Below are 22,572 nucleotides of genomic sequence, written 5' to 3'. Positions count from 1 at the left end.
TTTCATGCAGACAATATCTGAATACATTGCTTGTACAAAGTCCTCTAATGTATACAATCTCATGAGCATAGATAGATTAAGGGCCTCATTACGACACTGGCAGAATGGGTTTAGCAGTGCCGGTAAAGGTGCCGGCGCCGTTAAACCCATTCCGCTCTATTATGAGGTTCCCTTGCGGGACTCGCTCTGGACGTCTGGTCAGACCAGACGTCCTTTACAGGTCCCACCAGGGGACCAGGGAGCTAACAACGGGCCCGTTAATAACAGGCCCGTTTTTAGCTCCCTCCCCATTCCCATTGAGCCATATGGGGCTCCTATGGGAATGGGGATGGGTACATTGAATGAGGAATTACCGGGTCCTCCAAGGTTGGAATGGCCCGGTAATTCCTCATTCAAGGAACCCGGACCCGAGTTTGGAAACAGACATGCCCTTATTAAGGGCATGGCTGCCTCCAAACTCGTAATGAGGCCCTAAGTCTTATCCTCAAAACATTTCTGATAATCCTCCCATCAGGACAACGATTCAGGTATCCTAACAGGGTGCCGCATTTTTTAATGTTCTACACTTATCATTCCTTATTACAATTTATACGTATTTCTCTTTTCACAAGTTTGAATCCAATTCAAACTTTTCATCAAATGTTCCTACAATTTCTTAAAAAAGGTTTTACACCTCGTGTTTTGCTTTTTAGCAAGTGCATATAAGTCAGATGATATAAAGAATTTGGTCTTAATCTCATTAACTTCCTGTATACACAGAATGCTCTAGTTGACAATACAGTTCAAAGATATAAGACTGAGCTCATAATGCAGAATACAAGCTGGCACACCGTTTGAAAGATTTAAAACCTTCCTCCATTTAAAACCCTCAATTTTTTTAGATTCGTAAATTCTCTGAAAAGGAGATCAACTCAAACCCATACAGTAGGGCCGGTATCACTTTGAAGATTATAAACATTAATCAATGGTTTCAAAGTGAAACTAAAGAATTTTTTACTGATATATATCATGTGCACCCTTAGCTGTATTGCCTTTTCGTGTAGCGTGTTGAACAGCCAATGCTTTTTCTCCCATGAACCAAGTAAAGTTTGGATATTTATTTTGACTTCCTTTAAAACACATTAGGCCTAATTATGAGGTTGGCGGTAACCCGCCAGTACTACCAGTGGGTTGCCGCCAGCCCTGTAAACCCTTACCACAGTCTGATATCCCGGTGCCACCGGGATATCACAAGCGGCAGCATTAAGGGTTATTCTCGATTTCCATGGATTCCTATGGAAATGGGGACATGAAAGCACTGCTCCTAATGGAGCTGGTGCTCCCATGACAACCATGCCAGTAGGGGCCTGAACTTTCTTCAAGTCAGGCCTGCTGGGGATCCGTGGCCTCTACCAGCATCGTTGTAGCATGGCGGTCTGTAAAGGGTAACCAAACCCTGCATATTCAATCTTACTTGAACTACTGTTTTGGCGTGAATGTGAACTAAGATGTCAAGTAGATGTTCTGTGAAGTTCCAACTATGGAGTTTTGCTCTTAGTCTGCTTGTATCAACCTGTCAAAAGCAAGGCTGAGGTATATTGATGCAACACACAGGGAATTGGCACCCTTGCCTCTTGCCTGTTCAATTAGCATGTTAATGACTAGGCCGTTGGCATTCGTGCCAGTTCTCCTTCTAAATTCTAATTGGAACTTCAACGATCTATTGCTAGTCACAATACGCTCCTCTATTTATTCCAAGATACAGGCAGAGAATATCTTATTCTAAATGTCTAATAGGGCTATTGGCCGGAAGCTCAGGGGATTCTGCCGATCCCCCTTTTTTGTATATATTGGGATGATAGAAGAGATGTTCCAATTGGTTGGAAGCATTTTAGTCAGTATAATGTTGTTGAAAAGAATGAATAAGATGAGGGCCCAGGAAATAGGGTCAGATTTAAGAACCTTAGTACAAAGTCCATTAGGCCATGGTGCTGTTATGGCTTTATAGATCTGCTCCACCGAGAAATGAACAGTCCAACTGCCCTCATACTCTTCACACCAATTGCCAGTTCCACCATCCCAATATAGCTTTTTATAATGTTCCAACCATTGCTGTTCTGAGATAGGGCTAGCTAAAACCCCCCTACTATGAGCTTGTCTTCTTCTTACCAAGGATCAGAAATTCTTTCCCTCACTCTCAGCTATCATTTCAAGCATAATTTCTCCATCTTTTTGGATCAAGAGATATCTATTGGCCTACAACCAATTCTTAGAATTCTGCATCTTTAATGGCAGCTGCATTAATTCTTCTCTGTCAGGCACCCTAAATTTGAGTATTTTCATGATTCCACTAATAGCTACAATAAAATCAATTAGTAGTGAGTGAGTGGGGTGCTAAAATATATTAATAGATAAGACCTGCTTCAACCAAATTGAACATTTCGAGGAGAACTCTATAATCAAAATCCCTCTAATGTTGTTTGAAATGCACTTCCCTGGGAGGCCAGAGCTATTACTAATAGCTGTTATAAGGCCACCAGAGGGCCTTGCCCCTGCTATGTTTAGTGCTGGTTGCACACATGTAGAATATCCATCACAAACTAGGGGTTTTAAAGCACAAGTCTCTTGGAGAATGGTAAATGAGGCCATGTTGAGAGTGTGTATGATAATAATATCTTTCAAGAGTTTCCCATAACTTCTGATGTTCCAGAATAGTATATACATATGATGAAATCGTCCCCAGAACTATGTGAGTATGCATCAAAGGTCCTGAACAGCTGTACCTGATTGCACATCCTGTTTAGAAAGAAATACAGGGAGCCAATTCCAATCTTCATTCATTTTCGGCACTGCGACCTGGTGTTGGTAAAACAGACCTTTCTATTATCATTACCACAATACCCAATCATTTCTTAAATTGTTACACATAACAGGGATACCCTTCTTGCTTAAAATGCCAGGAACCTGGGAACCTGTGTTTGGAGGTTTTAATATTGGTTGAGAGATACTTGGACGAAGGGCAAACACCAACACTCTAAGTGACTCCACTTTTTCCAACAACATGGCATATACAGCATGTGAGGAGATCTTAATGACAACAATATAATTCCTATGAGCATCAAATAATTCCATCAGGGCTATGTCTTTAGTTGAAATCAGCCTAAGCCTGGGAATTTCATCAAAAGTGCTAATATATTAGATCGATTTCGAGTTAGCCATAGATTGTATGATGGATCCAGGACGTGATTTTCTAGTTCATGTTGACTCTTCACCGCTTGCCAGCTACCTCTGTGGTCCACCTTGTTTGGGGGTCTATTATTTCCGAACAACTCTGGGGGGCTAATTACATCCATACTATCTTTTCGATTAAGAAGCTCTCTCAGCTCACCAGAGTTCCTCGAAGGTACGGTTGAAGAGGTATAACCCCGTGTATACTGATGAAGTTTGTTAGTCCTGATGCACTTTTGCAGTTCTTTGTCCAAGTCTCTCATCTTTTTAGTGCTGTCTTTATGTATTTGTGCTGTATCTATCACAGCACTGGAGAGGGCATTAGATGGAAGCCAAGCCATGCTCCCACCCATTCCCGAGCATGAACGAAGATATAAACTGAGAACCGGTCTCCAAACATGTAGTAATTCACTAATGGTCACGTAAACCGCCATGAAAAGTTGAATAGGTTGTGTGACACAAACAGGCTGACAAGTAGTTTGCCTTCACATAAGTAAGAGGGTTGCAGAATACCCAGACTGGGTTACACAAGTAGTATAGACTTGGGCAGGCAGGGAGAGGTTGCAGCATAAATGGGCAGGGAATAATGAATGGTGACATGCAAAGACACAAAGAACACTAACATGGTGGAGAAAGAAGCAAATTGTAATTGTAATTGTTTATTTAGGCAGCAAAATAGCGCCATTACTCAGGCCAAATCCGTCAAGGCATCAATTCTGAAAAACTGCATCCAGGCATAAAATTGCCTAACACAGAAATCTAGGCCTCACGAAGGTCAGGCAGCATTCCCAAGCACCAAGGTCGGTGCACTGAGAGGAGTTTGGCTTAAAAGGTGATACCGCACCAGAGATTCCCAGGGAACACAGCATGAAATTATTAAATTGGTAGCAGTGAGCAATACACATATCCTTGAATACCAGATGCAAGCAGCTACCACGCCAATTGATCCCACAAGGAAAGAATACACAGTGCCCAAAGTACCCACTGAAGCAAAGCACACACAGATTAGAACAGCAGAAAAAGCAATAAATCGATGAAATTGAGCTCTGAGAAGAGGTCTTCTACCACTTGATTTAAACAATAGTCATTTATTCTAGGCCCAGTTAGACAGCACACCTGAAAACTTTCTTAGTGCATCCAGACATCGAGATGAAATGCGAAGGCCACAAACAAACAGGCAGATAAGGCCTCAGGCCTGGGAACGAGAAGGGAGTAACCTCTTTAAACGTGATCATAGGTTGAAACCTGTATGAGCAACAACTGGATGTGTTTGAATGGGGATACGACCGAGCTGTTGGTTTTTGCCACCAAGCATGCTTGAGCAAAATTAGGTACCAGCTACTGCTCATTCTCCATTCATGGGTGTCCAATTCCAGTCTCACAGAGTGTTAAAACTCGGGGCTTCTATCTTGATTCCTGCTTAGTTTAGATGCTCATATCAACCAGATAGTAAAACATAGTTCTTACTACCATAGTCTGCTGAGAAACCTGTGTCCCTTTCTGTCAGCATCCAGTTGCTCCTCAGTTGCCTGTGCAGTTGTGATGTCAGATTGGGCTATGGCAATGGATTATTAATTGGGGCAACAAGAAAAAACATCCATTCCGTCCAGACTCTTCACAATGATGCAGTTCAAATTATCGTGAAGAGAGCTAGAAGAGATCCTATTTTTGATAGTCGGTGAGATCTCCATTGGCTCCCTGTGGCCTCCCGGCTGGAATTTAAGACTGCCTTTCTAGCCCATAGAGCTTTATATTGTTCTGACCCAGTCTATATTAAAGAACTGGTATCCTTTTATGAGCCACCAAGGAAGTTGCGCTCCTTGGCCTTGGCGCTGGTCAACATCCCTAAATTTGCTCTTTCCAGTTGTCTAGTCAGATCCTTCCCCTTCAAGGCCACGTAAATCTGGAATGCCTTGCCTTTGTAGCTCAGGCTGGTAAAGGAATACAATACCTCTCACCGGAGAATGAAAACTGTCCTTTTCAACTAACACTCTCTACAGCCATACCTATCTGAATAGAACCCTCCCGCTTCCTACTCTCTTGCCCACATTGGTCATATGTGCCATATTTTTTGTTTCTGTTTCCTGTGTTTGCGTGCCCTACAAATAAATAAATAATAAATAATAGCAGTTTGTCCATCTCTCCTTCCTCACCATGTACCCTTTGGCACAACATAAGCATGCTTGAGTTCGAATGACAAAATGACTGACCAACCAATTTGCGTTCTTCTTATCAACTAACGTAGTAGAATTCCAACTAATAGCAAGATAGATTGAAATGTATCATTTGTAGAGGGATGAACTTAGGAGGAATTATTAGTTGTAGAAGAACCAATAATAAAAGTTTCACCTATAGATAAGTGTATGTTCTATATTCCACTATCCTCATGCCATTTTGAGGTTGTTCTTTGTACGCTCTCCCATCGGCTGTTTGTATTGGAATAAAACTGGGTTTCCTCGTTCAGTTGGAATTACTCCGTTATTGAGTTTTTCCTCTCTATTGGTGTATTTATTTTATTATTAGAAGTGCAATTAATCAAGATTGGAGCATTACTGGCCCAAATGGAATCCATTGAGACTTGGCATACGTCGTTCTTTCCTCCTAAATCACACTGAGATTCTTTATTATAGCTTTCTTTGCTAAATAATGTGTTGATACAAGGTTGATCACCAAATCTTTTTGAGGTTCCCTCTCTGCTTATCTCTTCATTAATTCCTTCTCTCATTGCAGTAAAAAAAGTGTTAGATGTTGTTACGAATATAATTAGTCATGGGTGGAAGTACCTCTAGTTGAAATGGCCTCCTTAGGGCACTGATACACTTCCTTTCTTCCCTTCTAGATTACATTGGAATTCCTTATTATGGCTTTCTTTGCCAGAAGAACCAAAGGAAAAAGGTCAAATTTCGAGCCTTTTAGAGGTTCCCTCTTAGTCTCTTCGCTAATTGCCTTGCCTCTAGATACCACCTCGTGGGCTACGCATTCCACACATTGAGTAGAAGTGTCCTGCTTTTTGGGTGCCTCTGCCGAAAAAAAAATATGTATTCCTTTTGTCAGAGGCAGAGTTCCCAATATCAGCACCGTTTATGGCTGCACCTTTGCTATTCTTCATGTTGTGTGGTCTTGTGTAGTCTTTCTCACTAATTCAGGTGCAGTCTACTCTCTGAGACCCGCCAGTTTGGCAGGCACTTGATGTGGGGTGGTCAAGGTAGATGGGACATTCGAGTGATGGCAGTCTTTTTGGGAGGAAGGATAGCTAAGGGGAAACACGTTTGTCTTGGTAGCAAGACAACACAGCTCAACATAGGTTTGAATCCCGAATCCATGCTTAGAAACCGCTCGCTGGTATTAAGCACGTTATAAAACAATAATTATATTTTTCTAGGTTTTTAGAGTTTATGGAACTACCAAATATTGGAGCAAGTTCCTTACATAAGGCTGGTGTTCTACCTTGTTTCTTAGCCAGGAATGCAGCTTTCCCAATAGTGTCTAAGCGGTGTATGAACTTGCGTGACCTTTTATTTTAATATTTACTTTATATTGTTATGATTTTTGGCCTATTTGGCTTTTTTTTATCACCTCTGTACCGCAATGTTTAGCATTATTCTCTGGTGTTCTAGTGACATTTTCCACTGTTACTGTTTTGCTATCCCCTATGTTGTTCGGAGAAAGAGGTTTATTATATGGTCCTTCTGGGAGTTGTGTGTGGTTATTTAACAGGTTTGGTCATGAGTCCGCAGACCTAACAATATTTGATACTTTATTTGTTGTAGCTTTCTCCCCAGTTTGCAGAGCATGGCTAGCAATGTTTTTATTGGCGCAGTGATACCATTATGTTAGTTCTATTGTTATGCTAATTTCACCCAGCATCAGAGTGTGAGCCCGAACATCGTCCTTGATATTATCATAAAGCTCCACAACGCCCTAAGGATGGAGTTCAGGGCTGATGTTGACAGTGATGTAAATTTCATTTTCATATCCTTGTCTCTTAAAGTATGGTACAGGGGAGTGTTTCGCCTATTCATCGAGGACTGCATGGATGTTAAGAGTAGTTCAGTTAGAAGGGTAGGAGTACCAGGCTGAAGTTCTCCTTGTATAGAGGATAATTAATTATCTAATAGCCTGCCTATATGCGTCTGATCCCTCACAACTCTCAGAGAAGCATTTGAGTCCGGTAACCCCTCTGTTGCTTCCAAAATACTTTGGTCATTGAAATGCATCATCTCATCAGTAGTAATGGTCAATGTTGGTGTAACTGACCTTACTTCTCTACTTGCTCCTGATTTTGGGAAGAAGTCAGTGATTTTCTGGACAGCAATTGGGGTTGTGAAAGCTGGGTCAAAATGCTTCCATTTTTCCATTACTTTCTTGCCAATTTGGGTATTTTGTCTGAACTCTCACAAATGTGCACAAAGTTTGCTTATCATTTCCTCTTCCACCACAATGGGCCATTTCTAAATTAGGACCCTTCATTAATTCAGCCATGGGTGCAAGACTTGGGTCAACTATGGCGTAACCAGAATTGATTACTGTCAGGGTTCCTTTCAGGGTTCCATTGGATATTGCTGTGTCTGCCTTTTCATTGAAAGTATCCTTAGTGACCATATGATGCTGGCCTTCTCAAGGAGTACAATGACTTGCTGACCATATAACTGGGTGCAGTGAGCACAAAGCCACCTCTTACATAGGTTCCGTAGGGTAGAAAACTAAAATGAGTTGAAGAAATTAGGTCGGGTAACATTGTGCAAGCGTGAAATCCATGCAAGAACAATAATCACGAAAAATCAGAAATAGTGTCTTTGCATCAGTTGGATCAACTTGACTCATGTCCCCTCACCCCAAAACTGTCAAACTGCAAAACTGCTTTGCACTTTACCTGCACTTGTCTCGCACGCGCAAGCAGGTTTTAAGTGGTCCCAAGAGACTGATGCTGCCGAGCACTGTGCTCCCAGGCAGAAACAGCTGCACCCAGTAAAAGGAGGCATTGATATAAAACAAACAGGAAACCACTGCAGTTTCGATCCCACAGTAAGTCCTGCAAAACTGCTTTGCACTTTACACGCACTTGTCTCGCACGCGCAAGCAGGTTTTAAGTGGTCCCAAGAGACTGATGCTGCCGAGCACTGTGCTCCCAGGCAGAAACAGCTGCACCCAGTAAAAGGAGGCATTGATATAAAACAAACAGGAAACCACTGCAGTTTCGATCCCACAGTAAATCCTGCAAAACTGCTTTGCACTTTACCCAAACTTACCATGCATTCGCATTTGTGCACACAAGTAGGATTTTAAGTGGTGCCAAGAGACTGATGCTGCTGAGCACCGAGCTCCGAGGCAGAAACAGCTGCACCCAGTAAAAGGAGAAATGTATGTAAAACAAAGAGCAAACCACCCTAGTTTTTATCACAGAGTAAGTTGATGCAAAGCATACTGCAGTTACAGCTGAGTGTTAATCAGCATTCTCCACCTTGGAGACATCTCCCATCTTTATCCTGGCTCATGGCTGGCAGCTTAGTTGCTCCTCACCTTTTCAATAGCTGCCACGCAGTTTGCCATCAATACCATTATGATTTTCTGCTTTCCCAGCAAGAATTCCAGGTTCGCAAATTGGAATACCAGCATATTCTGTTTAATTTCAGCAATCAAGCACGGTAAGCACATTTTGGTTGTCTCTAGAGTTAATTTAATGGATATTGTTTCTAGGTCAGATGACGATAGTCCCAATACTTCAGCCACATCCATGCACATCCATAGCATATAATTAAAAGTTGCATCTGTACTCGGACCCCTCTGTCATGCGCTGACACTGTTGGTCCAACTTATGACTTGCCAATGTTGTTGCCTATGCTCTGTGTAAGATTATGTGTTGTAGTTGCTTAAATATGGCATTGTGTGATGTTTTCCAGATATGCCTTCCTCTAGTTCATCACAGAAAGTTTATTTCCAGTATTTTCTTGTCAGTAGGCAGAACCCCGTATAACTGTGAGACTGGCTCCAAAGTCTACCACCATCTGCATCACTGGTTACTTGCCGTGTATTGTGTGGAAAGGTCACTCACCTTTAAACTGATGGGAGTTCTATGATGTGAAGACAATCCTGCAGGTAACACAGTTTTGACACAGTTTTTAAGATGCTGAAGAAGTGCACTTCGTGGTGCTTCGTAAGCAATGTCCACAAGCAAAGAAAAGCTGGAGATCATATAATATCACAGAATTGTGGAATGGCTTTGGAGCTCACCATGTTATTTTTCATTGTTTAATGTCACAGGGATACATGGAATCTAAGTTTCTCCGGGGTGCTCCCAGGAATCTGGCTAAAGACTTGGTGAATGAGTGAAGTCCTAAGTGATGAGATGTCAAAAAATTTCAATGACATTGAAGTGCGTGTATAGGGTGCCCACTTTGTTTGCACTGCACAGCCAGTGTCATTAAATAAAATAAATGAACTTCTACCTAGAAGTGGGTTAGGTGAATGAAAGCGAATTTGTGTTTCTCTAGAGACATAATATTACATGCAGCTGGAGATGATTTGTAGCCTTTGTCGTTAGCTGCTGTCCTAATGTGTGCTACAAGGGTCTACATAAATATAATCAGAGTGTGCCTTAAATCACACCATTGAACAGTCTCTAAAAAAATACGTTAACTCCATTTTGGCTCTTTATTTTTTATTCATAATTACCCAAGCCCACCTAGCTGTCCTGTACCTCTGTAACCTCATCACTAGAAACCAGTGCATTGTAAATCAAACTAGCTTTCATTTGCAGGAACAGAACAATCTCTCGCTGCGGCCATGTAATATGTGCCAGCCTCTCATTTACAATGAATACCAGAATCCAGATGTGTCCTTAAACTCAGGCTATACAACACAATAGGTACAGGGGTTTCCCTTTTAATGAAGTTGATTGTAATAAAAGAAATGTATCTTATCTGATGCATACTATTGATCTTCTAGGTTTAGTAGCAATCTGCCTCAATGTGTCTTCAGCCACATTGAGCACTTTAAAGTGTTTTTCACACTCTGTGCCTCATTCCAAAAGTGTCATTTTTCACTTCCAAGCTATCGGAGTGAATACATATTGTTCTGTAGTTATTGTCTAGTTAGTACCCGGCGTAGGTCAATGAGCTTGTAACAAGCATGATCATTGGCCCTTGCAGGGTCGTTACCAGCTCGACAAAGCCTTTGTCGGGCCTGTTGCTCCACGTCCTGCCTGCTATGGAAAAGGAAAAGGGATTATCTGTAGTCCCTTATGCCCCTTCCATGGTGGCCATCTTTTTTTTTTTGCTTTACTTTTTTCAATGGCTGCCATGGAGAGGGAGAAGGGACTACATGTAGTCTGTCCGTGCCCTTCCATGGCAACCAGTTTGTTTGTTTACTTTTTTTCTATATTTTGAATTGGTGCAATGAAAATAGAGAAGGGAGTGCATGTTGTCCCTTCTCCCAGATCCGAGGCGGCCATTTTTTTCTTTTTTTTCTTGAGTTGAGAAACAGTTTCAATGCCGTTTCTCAACTCGAGAAAACATAAAATGAGTACCCTGGTATGACGTGCCAAACTACTAATAGCAAAAGAGCCCTGGCAGGGGGGCATTAATGGGCAACGCATGCTCCCAGGGCTACATGAAAGCCCTTGCTTCGCTTGGGCTTCTAACTATCACCCCAGGGGATTACCCTACTGGTAATGCCCCCCTCCTTGTGTTCTATTGCTTAAATAATGCACTTCTTAACTCACACTCATTAAAACCTGTGCAGTGCCTTTCTTGTCTCTCTCTGTCGAAAAGTTAAACAGTTTTCTGTGTAAAACAACTGCACTTGGGCGTGCTTCTATCAAGAACACTCACCTCTACCTGAGTAACAAGCATTGGCAATGCCAACAGTTTTGGCTTTTGTGTAGACATGAGAGAGGCAGTAGCCAGGTACTACCCTAGTGGTATTAACTGGCAATTGATGGTAGCAGGTTCAAAATGTTGCAAGTACCTGGGTATATAATAGCAGTGCCTGGAAAATGCCTAATACCTATACACAAGCTAACAAAAACTTGTGGCTTTGGCACTGCTTGTTGTTAACAGAACTTGCATAGTGCTTATAAATCGAGTGGCTGAAGGCAGACTTTGTTAAGACATTTGTATTACACCAGTAGCATGTTTATCTCTCCAATTAAGTGATTAACTCTCAGAAGATTGCTTTGAAAAAACACTGGCAGGCATTTCGATTGAAAAGTCTGATGGTAAGATTTGATTAAAGCAAGCGCAAAGAGTTCCCATGAGGAGGTGTTTTGGGCAGGGAGCGGTAGAAACTGGCTGGCAATGGCCATATTGATTAGCATGGCCACGGGCAGTCAATAGGTGTGCCAATAACCAAACCACACCAACAAGCTTTGGGTCCCTCCTCATATACAAATTCTACATATCTATACTCTAATGCAATAGTTTTGGATTAAAGGTGGCATGCCACATAATTGCACAACATGAAAAGTTCTAAGCTGGAGGACAGCCCATTCAGGTGTGAACTAGCAGTGAATTTCAAGTATTGGATGCCTTTCCATGATCTGGGTAGCAGACTGCACTTATTTAGTTCAAGTATGTGCCCTCTATTCAGGGGTGTTGCTAGGTCTGGAAAAGATCCAGGGCTTTCTAATGTCAGGACGGTCGGGACTCGGGGCTAGTTAGCCTTTTGGTCGTAGACCCTGAACTTCTATCCAGGGCTACAACCAAAAGACCCGGGGCTAAAGCCCCCACAGCCCCACCCAGTGACACCTCTGCCTCTATTCATTCAAATGCACGGTATGTGCATAAACTCTATTTCTGTGTTAAAAGCTCATGGGACACAGACACTCTGGCATTTTAATTATTAGAAATAGAGTATCCATTGGGACAATGTGCCCTGTGAACCTGCCAATGACAAAATACACAATAGGCTCATATTTCACCTTTAAATCAAGATTTGTTTTTCTTTGGTCTGGTGTTCAGGAAGGACTTGCGTAACATTGTTGTGATCACCTGAGCTACAGATGACATCAGCTTTTCAGTTTGTAGATGTTGGAGTTGTGATCACCTTTACCTAGCGGATGGTATTCCGATCAAAATATCCAAGCTTTCTCTAGAACGTACACCTCACTGCTGCAACACGTAGCAGTGTAAAGACATATTGAGTATCCCAACATTAAGCACTTGGTACAAATGTATCTGTGGTTGCTAGGAGACATATGACTCACTTTCTTAACATGCAACACTTTATTGGTACTAATATCTCTCTGTTCGCTTTGGGACTCCATTTCCTAAAATTCAACAGTTTCTTGGTACAAGTGCCTCTCGGTTTGCTGTGACATATGACTGTTTTCTCCAACATGCAGCATGTTCTTGGTACAAAATGTATTTAAGGATTGAATTGCCAAGGTGCTTTCAGACCTGGTCTCTTAAAAGGTTGCTGTTCTTGTTTTGTTATCTGAGTGGCGTGACTTATTCTCCTCAGTTGCAGACCTCTGCACAACCTTGCGCTCTACTCTTGGGTTCACACTTCCAGGGGCCCCATTTCGCATTCTGCTTGCTCGTGGTATCTTCAGAGGAGAGCATCCATGCAGGGAATGTCTGTCTCAGTTTCACAGTCTAGTTTTCTCCTCTCTGTTCAGTGTCTCCCTGCCATCAGCAATCCTCTCGTCTTCTTGGCTTCGTAGGCAATATGCTTTCCATTAGTCTCACATTATATGTAGCTTTCCTCGCTACTTCCAACAAATCCTCTGGTTTAACTCGAGCAGTGGTTGCAAACATTTAGCAGCAAGATGGAGTTCTTGTTTGCCGGCTCTCCGCATTGTGTCCGCAGACTGATCAGTGCAGTTGATTCAATGCAAGTTGTAGAGGACTATGCCTTCTGCACTTCAGTTTGTTGCTTAACCTGAAGCAAGTGAATAGGTTGCACTAGCTGGCCCATCCATAAAAGAAAGACTCAGTGCATGCTACTTCTCACAGTGAGCCCTACCACTGTGAAATACCACTACGAAAATAAGCATGTTCTCACAATTAAGCTCACATGATGAGACCTGACAATATCAGAAGGGCTGGTGTGGAAAGAGGGGAAGAGCTCAAAAGACTCTGCAGACTGTCTCTTCATACTTTGACATACTTGGAAGAGACTGTCACTGGAGAGCTGAGCCCCAAAATCTAAGAGAGTGGCAAGAAACAATTTCCCATCTCTGAGAGGGAGGAGGTCAGCAGTAGCAAGGTTGCTAAGAGCCAAATCTATTTGGCTGAATACCTAGACCAGGGTTGTCCAACTCTAGGCCCTGAGGGCCAGAATCCGGATGGGTTTTCAGGATATCCTTCATTAATTTTCATGAGAAAAGATTTGCATACTTTTAGAATCATTGTATGCAAATTTATCTCATGAATAATAATGATGGGTACCCTGAAAATCCAACATGTTTCGAGGCCTGGAGTTGGACAACCCTGACCTAGACGCTGAATGGGAGGAAGCAGAGAGGCAAAGACCCAATAAGACAATTCCAGCCTCGGACTTCCGGCAAAGGTGAGTGAAGCTAGCCTGGAGAGAAGAGTGATGAGCTGGAGCTAGGGAGAAGAGGTCCATGACCATGGAAAAAGCAGATCTGGAAAACCTTCACTCCAGAGATGGGGTAACAACAGAGACCAGTAAGAGAGAGATAGCCCAAAACAAACCTCAGTGCCATGGAATGACAGATCCAAGACTCTTGGTGCCATGGAATGACATACCCAAAGACTCCAGCCTTGGGGGATCAGAAGGCACAACAAAGTAAATGAATAGCTGGCCTATGCTGGGAAGTAAAGTTCACCCTTCCAATACATACCTTTTTCATCCTAAAGAATTAGTTGAAATTCCTGGAGCAAGGAAATCAACAGACAATTGAATATTGGGAAATGAATGCCAAATTCACAATGCCTCTGACGGAGAGATTGTGAATTCTACAAACTTGCAGTGTGGAAAGAGCAAATCAAGATCCCAATACCTCTAAAGAAGAGGCTCCTAATTCTGAAGCACGGAAAGAGACAGACATTAGTATCTTGTGAGTAATGAAGCAAGGAAATTGAAAGCAGATTTTACTGTGGGAATTGAAGTCCAAGTCCCCAAATACTTCTCTGAGAAAAGATAACTAAATCAAGTACGAAAGTGAACACTTCAAGAGACTTCAAGAGACTGTAGCAACCGTGAACAAATACCATGCAAACTTAACCCTTTAAGACCACTTTACAACAAATATGTTAAATTAAATATTTACATATATGTTTCTTTAGCATGACCTTTTACAGCCTTTCCACATTGTATTTCAAAGCATTAATCATGGAACTGAACTTGCTCATTTGCATTACGCATCACTCTTATTTGGTAGAAACAGTGGATCTAATGGACACATGGTTACCTGACACAATCATTATTAAACCACATTTGTGTTTACAATGTCCTGCTTGCATGAAGTTGTTCCAAGAAGCATATTGTAGTAAGCGTATTTCACATTATCATAAAGGATGCAAACTTCGGCCACATCTCATATCACAGTACATTGTGATTTGGAGCAATCTTAAAGGTGAATGTTCATGAGATAAAGTGTAGTTACCCCATGTGCCACTAGAGTCCAGTTTATCGCATTAGTCTGAGGTTTTTGGCCATCACACCAGCCAAACCACCCAATCGGAAAAGCACGGATTTACTTCAGATATTTATAATGACGCAACAAAATCTGTAGTCTTCTGCCACTTTAGGTACCACTGGGACTATCAAGTCAGGTTCCTTCAAGTAAAGTACCATAGTCTAAGCCTATAAAAACACAGTACTAACCTTCCTGGCTAGTTTGATCACTCCATCTTCGGTTTCCCTATGCAATTTTTTGCCAGTTGCTCAATCACCAACATGAAAAGGAAAGGAGAGTGACGGTAGCCCACGCTGGTGGTACAATGTTATTATAACACCAGCCTTTTTTTGCTGAGTTTTTTGCCAAAAATATGCATCCCAAAATGTGGGGTCGTTAAGGGGATATAAGGGGATGGGCATGATAATAGGGAAAGGAGGGTTTGGAGGAGTACCCGACCCCAAATATTTTTGTTAAAAAATTTGCTGAGTCTTTTTGGCTGAAAATATTCCGCAAAAAATTCAGAAAAAAATAAACTCGGGATGTAAGAACATAGAACCATGCTGGTGCGTCTCCCCACCCCTCATTTGTCAGAGTTAACTAATTCAGCCTATGAATACAATATTCTGATCCACAACATAAAGTCATTAGATACAATTTTATTTTGCACACTAATTTAATCCAACATTGAACTAGGGGATGTCATTCTCCACCTAATCCAGGTATATCTCTCATATTGTGTGCATTTGTGATTACTGCTAATGTTAAAACCTGTCAAGTATTCTGTCTTGCCTATATGGTACTAGAAAACATTCTTAGGGAAACAGTGATTTCTTTTCTCTCACTATCCAGCACTTTCCACACATATTTTAGCAATGGAGTTTCCATATGTATGAGCTGCGAAACCCATGGTTGCACACAAATGGACAACAATTTATCCACAACTCTGGAGTCTAGATCCAGCAGTGGAAATGGTCTATATGCAAAACACAACTGCAACTAGGTGTGGTTACTGCCAGTCTCATGACACACAGAAAGCGAGGGGTAAATCTACTCCTAATATTAAAATGGCTATTTTGTTTTTCAAACCTAGCTTTCCATGTGAATGTATGAAATTAATAAAATATAGATCACTGTAATCTAGATAGCAGTGTGCACATTTGAAAATGCAGAACAATTATATGCGTCAAATATTTCAGGAGATATGTGTTTTTGTCATTTTTCCCCTAATGTATACAGAGCACCCTATGTAAATGTCTACATGTTTTTGTAGATATGATTTATAGCTACAAACTGTAATGTGTATTGTGTTATTCTGACCTTCCATCACAGCGTTATGATTTATTTAAGGATTAACTATTTGGGTTTTAACAGGTACATGTATTAACCTATCCAGTTTGGAAGCGAAGAAATGTTGGCTTCTTCCTATAGAGGTCATCGTTGATACATCTCCTGCATACTCCTTTTGCATGATACCAGTGTGTCCAGGCTGAATTTGTTTGGCCTCTCATGAAAATCTGATAAAGTATTGTGTAGATTCAACTAATGGGTTTTTATGAGGCCTATGTTTTGAGAAATGTTGACAGGCATCTTTGAAGGCCAGGGCCCAAGACCATCTATCAGTGTCTTCATTTGTATAATCTTCAGTACCGGCATAAACCTGATAACCAAGGCCTCTGTATAGCCTCTTCATATTTTTTCATTCTGCATTCCTAAGCAGGTGCTTCTGAAAGTGGAATTCAGACTGTTTGAATTTGCCCTTAGTAATCACAGGGCTATTTCTGGTCAAGTTTTTATGACATATATTAATCACAGCCCTATTTGAAGTGAAGTTCAGCATGCTAAAATACAGTGTTGTTTCACAGGAGACTGCAGTAGGCCTTACAATTTACATAATTTTGTACTCCAAAATACATAGTACTGATAGTTATTGAATACAAATTACATTTATACAGCAGATTTATTTTCTCTACACATGGCATGTTTGTAATACAAATGGATTTTAATTGTATACTGGGAATCTAGGAACATGGCACTGGTGATGAAATCGTTGACCTTCCTGTATCTGTGTCATGTTCAACAAACATTCTGAGCCTGATGAATCTTTTGTGAAGTAAATGCACTCTACAAGTTTTGGGCCTTGTTTTCCCCACATGCAGCATATAAGTCATTTTGGTTCTCAACCTTGTTTTCAGCACTGATAAACTAGGCTGTAAATTCAATGCAGAGGCATTGGAAAGGATTGATAATTTTTTTACATCATTGAAGAAAAATATTCTCGGCTGTGCAGGCATTTATTTACACTTCTTTTCTCTTGGCAGAGACCAAGAGGTGCAATCCAACAGGTATCTTTTTAATAGTGATAGGGAGCAAGAGACAAACATTTCCAACACATAATTTAATTTGTGTCTTGTGCCTCTCTTGCTCTTACAGGATTGCCTTTCTTAGTTCACTTTATTTTAGGCCATTATCTAAGCCTTATTTCTTCTTAAACTTCTCTACAAAGTTAAGACTTTCATCCCTGCCCCAAGTTTCAAAACAGCTGTCCAAACTCTGGTCATCTCTCACCTGGTCAAGGCAACACCCTACTTACAGAGTCGCAGTTGCAACCTTAGCTTGTCCGAAATACACTCCTCAAACTGTAGCCCGCCTCATCACAGGACTAAGAATATATAAGCACATCACTCCCATCGTTAAGGAGCTGCACTGGCTACGCTTTAGAGCATCTACTGTGTTCAAGTCAGCCTCATTCACCTACAACCAGTCACAGCCAAACGACCACAATATGCGGCTGAGAAACACACCATCTCTGGAAACCAGTGCACCACCACGAGCCTCAAAATCTGCACATGGGAAACAAATAATTCAAGAGCGAAAGAAATAGGAAACAGGCATTTTACTGCTAAACACCCTAACAAGTTACCTATACAGATAACACTAGCCCACTCCATCCCACACTTCTGGAAGGAAAATATGACCCTTCTCTACTAAGAACATCTTGTCTATTGTTGATTTCTCCACTCAACCCTACTCCTTCCCCTTTAGAGCTACCTCTCCCCATGCTCATCCTAACTCCAAGCTTTTTCTGCTGCCCCCACAACCTAACTGGAACTCCCAGGTCCCCTATATACAGCGCTCTATTCACAGTTGCTTCCCAGAAGGTTTGCGTTTGCACATTTTCACATACTTACATATATATATATATATTGCACGGCCACAGTAGTTATGGTTAAGTTGCTGTTTCCATAGGAAGAGCACTTTTTGGGTGGCTTATAACTCCGCTCCCCCTGGACGAATCCTCACCAAACTTTGCAAAAAAAAAAAAAGTATATGGGCCATTCTGAATTTTTTTTGTGCAAAGTTTGGAGATGTTTCGGCCAGGGGGGCAAAGTTATAGGGGGGTCCCAAAACGTCTTTTTTCCCCATAGACTGGTGAAACCGCTGGACGGATTTTGATGAAATCTGCTGCAGTTACAGGGGCTTGGTCCAGAAAGCGTGCTTTTGTAAATTTGTTCACCATCCGTGCAGTATGTTTCTTTATAATTATCAAAAAGTATGTCTGAAATAATTAGTGATATCTATGTTCGCTCTGCGGTCACACTTCCCTGTTCGGTCGAAGAACAAGATACCGATTGGCTAAGGGGCTGGCATCATGACCACAGACACGCGAGGTCCCTGCCCATTGGCTGCTGCGAGACGTGTTCTGCGTCAGATGGTTTGGATGCGCCCGACATCTTGGATCCGCGGAAAGTGGAGCAACAACTAGCGTACACATGCTTTTTTCATGAAACTATTTTGCTGTGTCACAGAGAATTGGGAAAGGTTCAGACAGTAAGACATGGGTGATCAATGCATTTGTTTTTCGGTCGTCATGATGTAATTTCTATGGACACCTTGTACGCGCAGTAAATGTGGGGTGTAATAACGATAGCACTTCTGTCCATGTAGTGGACAGAAAATTTGTAACTGTTGAAAGCACATGCGTATTGGTAGGCAACATTGAAATTGTGAAACAATTTTTTTTCCAATGGCTATTATTATATTCATTATTATGCCGCCATGGGTGGCAGATGCTACAGTGGTTGTGGCCAGGGGCTAGAGTCTTAAAATATGGGTGATCAATGCATTTGTTCTGGGGGTCGATCGTCATGATGTAATTTCTATGGACATCTTGTACGCACAGTACACTTATACATACTTAATGACGTATGTTCTATGGCCTCCTTGTACGCACAGAAAATGAGGGGTCCAATAAGGCCAGTATTTCAGCCCGGAGTTGTTACATTTGTAAGGACACGTGTGGTGTTAGGGTACATTGAAATTGACAACATGCTGTGAATGCATTATTTTTTCCAATGGCTATTATTATATTCATTAGTACGCCGCCATGGGTGGCACATGCTACGGTGGTTGTGGCTACGGCCTAGAGTCTTGGATGCATGGCTGTCGGCCAAAGGCAGAAGGCCTTACTTCCAAGACTGTAGGCCCTGGCCACAACCACCGCCGCATGTGCCACCCATGCATACACCCGTAGTGTTGCGTTATGATTGACAAGTCATGGGGAGTGCGTGCAGTCTTGGGTGCATGGCCAAAGGCCATGCAACCAAGAACAAAGTGGTAAGTACTAGACTTGGAAGACACTGCACACCCATCCCATGTAAGATCTACAGTCATACAGCTAGGAGGGAAGCCTCTGGGCAGAAGTACTGAAGGATAACACACCTATAGAATAACCCCCACTACCACATATCACCGAGGTTGTTGTGGGGGGACCCTGCTCTCTTGGGTCTGGGGAAGAAAATCCTTGTCGGATTAAAAAAAACCTTCATTTCCCATGGTACTAACTACTTCATTTTTCCCTTTCAGTGTTTTCTTCATCTTTCTGATCAATGTTATGTTTGTTGCCTTCCTGCCCATTTTTAACAACAGTTAGATACATGTAGGTGTATTCTAACTGTGCATTTGTTCCTACAGATTTGTGATACTCATTAATTTGTGTCGTTGTTATATCCTGTTTCCTTCATCCTTCCCAATAATGTTTTCTTTGTTGCCTTCCTGCCGATTTTTAACAACAGTTAGATACCTATAGGCATATTCTACCTGTGCATTTATTTCCAATGATCTGTGATAATCATTTATTTGTGTCATTCTTCCATCCTGTTGGGTAGTTAGATACCTGTGGGCGTATTCTGTTTGTAGTCTTTCACATACTTTGTTGACAATCTTGAAGTACACATTAATTCGTAAATTTTGGCTTCAAGAACATTAAATATGCTTTTGTTAGGTTAGCTGGCAACCTCTGCTTTAGAGTAATGGTGCTATCATTACATTCAAACCATCCAGAATTCGTTTTAATGTATGCAGTGTAGTGACCTGCATTGGTTGTAGCTCCTGCATGGTAGATTATTCCTACTTTTGTAAAGGTTTTCTTTCCAAGTGACACTTGACCGTGTGTGAATCCAGTCAGTTTGCAGTTGTTTTTGGTACCATCTGCACTATAACGTAGAAGCATAAGTATTATGTAGGCACTATGTGATTGTATCAGTAAGGTGGAGCGATTGTCTGAATTGCAAATACTACATAATCTGCCATGGTTTGCATTTTGCACAAGTTGCTGAAATGGAATGCTCTCACTGTTTGGTTTGGAAACATACACAAATCGCTAATTTGGGATTTCTTCCTGTATCACTTTGCTACAGAGAGTGCTTGTATGTTTCCACATGTACGAAATTTGAAAGATTTCATTTACAGGTATGCTTTTGTTTTCCAATACTAATCGTATGTACATTAGAAATTCTTGTGAATCTTCTTGTGAGTTCATAGTGAATCTCACCATTCCAGCACAGTCGTGCCAATTGTAGCCTTACTCCATGAACACTGTATGTGTTGTCAGGATTGCTTGTTGCATTTCTATGCAGCACTAACATTTGCAAACACAATTGGTCTGTACTGTGCAGTTAAATATTGTTAACAATTGGTGGCAATTGAAATAGAATATTCATTGCTACATTTGCATAGCAACTTACCCCACTTTCATTTGTAAATTTGAATGGGCCAGCAAGTTCTGTATCTGAGTGCATTTTTCAGTTTTTCTGTTGCTTCTTTGCCGACGTGCCTGGTTTACATTCCCTAATAGGTTCTTCTATGTTTGCAGCAATTGATGAAACTTTAGCTTCTTTTCTTTTCTTTGCGGAATTTGCTGTTGCATTCTGTTGCATTTCTGTTTCATTTACTTTTCTTTTACCACGTTTCACTTTATCTGGAACAGGGTATTGTTTCAGATGAGGGGTGTACAGTGAACGCAATCTATTGTATTCTAGAATGCAAGGAATATCAGCTTTGAATTTACTTGAATCAAAGTTTATTAGCAATAGACCGTCAAGTGCACGTAAACGTGACAATGCTACGTAGCTCCTGCCTTCCTTAAACACTGTGTTTCCTATATCTATCAATGCTTTCTATAGGGTAAGACCTTGGGATTTATGAATGGTAACTGCATATGCAAGAGTTAGAGAAAGTTGCTCTCTACGTACATACATGTCTTTGAAGAGAAGGCATCGAGCAATTGAGCACCCTATCCTTTTCACTTCTGAAACTTTATCAAAGCGAATATTTACAAACTGAATGTTGCTATCACGTGGGTATGATTGAAAGCCAACAGCTGTGCCCAGTGCTCCATTAACTAGCCCTTGCTCTACGTCAAGGTTATGTTTAAGCATTACTCTAAAATGTAATGATCATTTCAATATTTTTTCCAACCCAGCTGTGTTGGAGATTGAATTTTCTAAACTATTTAGTCTTGTTGTGGCTTGCTCACACATGGGTACTGTCATACCATGTATGTCTAGTTTGTCTGTGGCACTAATTTCTATTATTGCTTGCATTTCTTTCTTTAACATTGTTTCATTGAATTTGAAACAGCTTGCAAGAGTTGGCATTAAGGCCATACAATTGACATTTTTGTGTGCTATTTGTTCCATAACATCAGTTGCACATGCATTATCGCCATAAAGTGCATGTATATTCCAGTTTTTCAATACAGCTTGTGCTTCTTGAGATAATACACCAACTCTAATACTTTTTAAGATGTTGGCATAAGTGAGATCTGCAGATTGCTGCATGTTCTCAGTTAATTCTCTGTATTGGAAATGTTGCCAAAGGTTAAAATTACCTATGCTACCAACAGTTTTCCGGCAGAGTTTGTGGCCTAAGGTTTTAAAAATCGGTTCACCTTTCACTGGTGTCAATTGTAGAAGATCTCCGGAAACGATAATGTGTTTCCCTGCAAAGAGTTCTTCGTTATTATTTTTAAGTACTTCTTGCAATCTGAGATGAATCAAAGCCAACATTAGGTTGGAGACCATGCTCACTTCATCTATTAGTAGCATTTTCATTTGTTTCAATACTTTACGTAATTCCATTGCAGCTTCTGCAGAAAGTTTGTAGTAGTCTAATTTTTTTTGATGCTCTACTGGAAGCAGTAGTAATCGGTGTAAAGTCACACCGCCTATGTTGTAGGCAGCTAAACCTGTGGGGGCTGTTACAACAGCTGACAGTTTGTTGTTTGTCAATTGTTGAAGGAACTTGCTGATGATTTTGATTAAGAATGTTTTCCCTGATCCTGCTTCACCACCGACGTACAGCAGTATAGGTTTGTAATTTTGGCAGGTACATTCTTTATTTTTCGTGTTGTACAACATTTACAATTTGTTTTGTTATGTCTTCAAAAATGGTGTGCTGATCGTTGTTAAGTTTTGCTTGTTGTACAGTTAAGTCTTCTG

At 41.2% G+C, this 22,572-nt stretch overlaps 1 protein-coding gene across 1 annotated transcript in view; it reads right to left on the bottom strand.

Annotated features, from left to right (window-relative positions):
* Window positions 1-22,572, bottom strand: part of HAPLN2 (hyaluronan and proteoglycan link protein 2) — a 342,449-nt gene that overhangs the window by 8,864 nt on the left and 311,013 nt on the right. The gene's annotated exons all lie outside the window — the stretch shown is intronic.

This window comes from Ambystoma mexicanum, chromosome 1p (assembly GCF_040938575.1).
Source record: "Ambystoma mexicanum isolate Mex_15411 chromosome 1p, UKY_AmexF1_1, whole genome shotgun sequence".
NCBI classification, from domain to species: Eukaryota; Metazoa; Chordata; class Amphibia; order Caudata; family Ambystomatidae; genus Ambystoma; species Ambystoma mexicanum.
The sequence above is the reverse complement of the archived record's forward strand: the minus strand, read 5'-3'. Positions and strand labels throughout refer to the sequence as shown.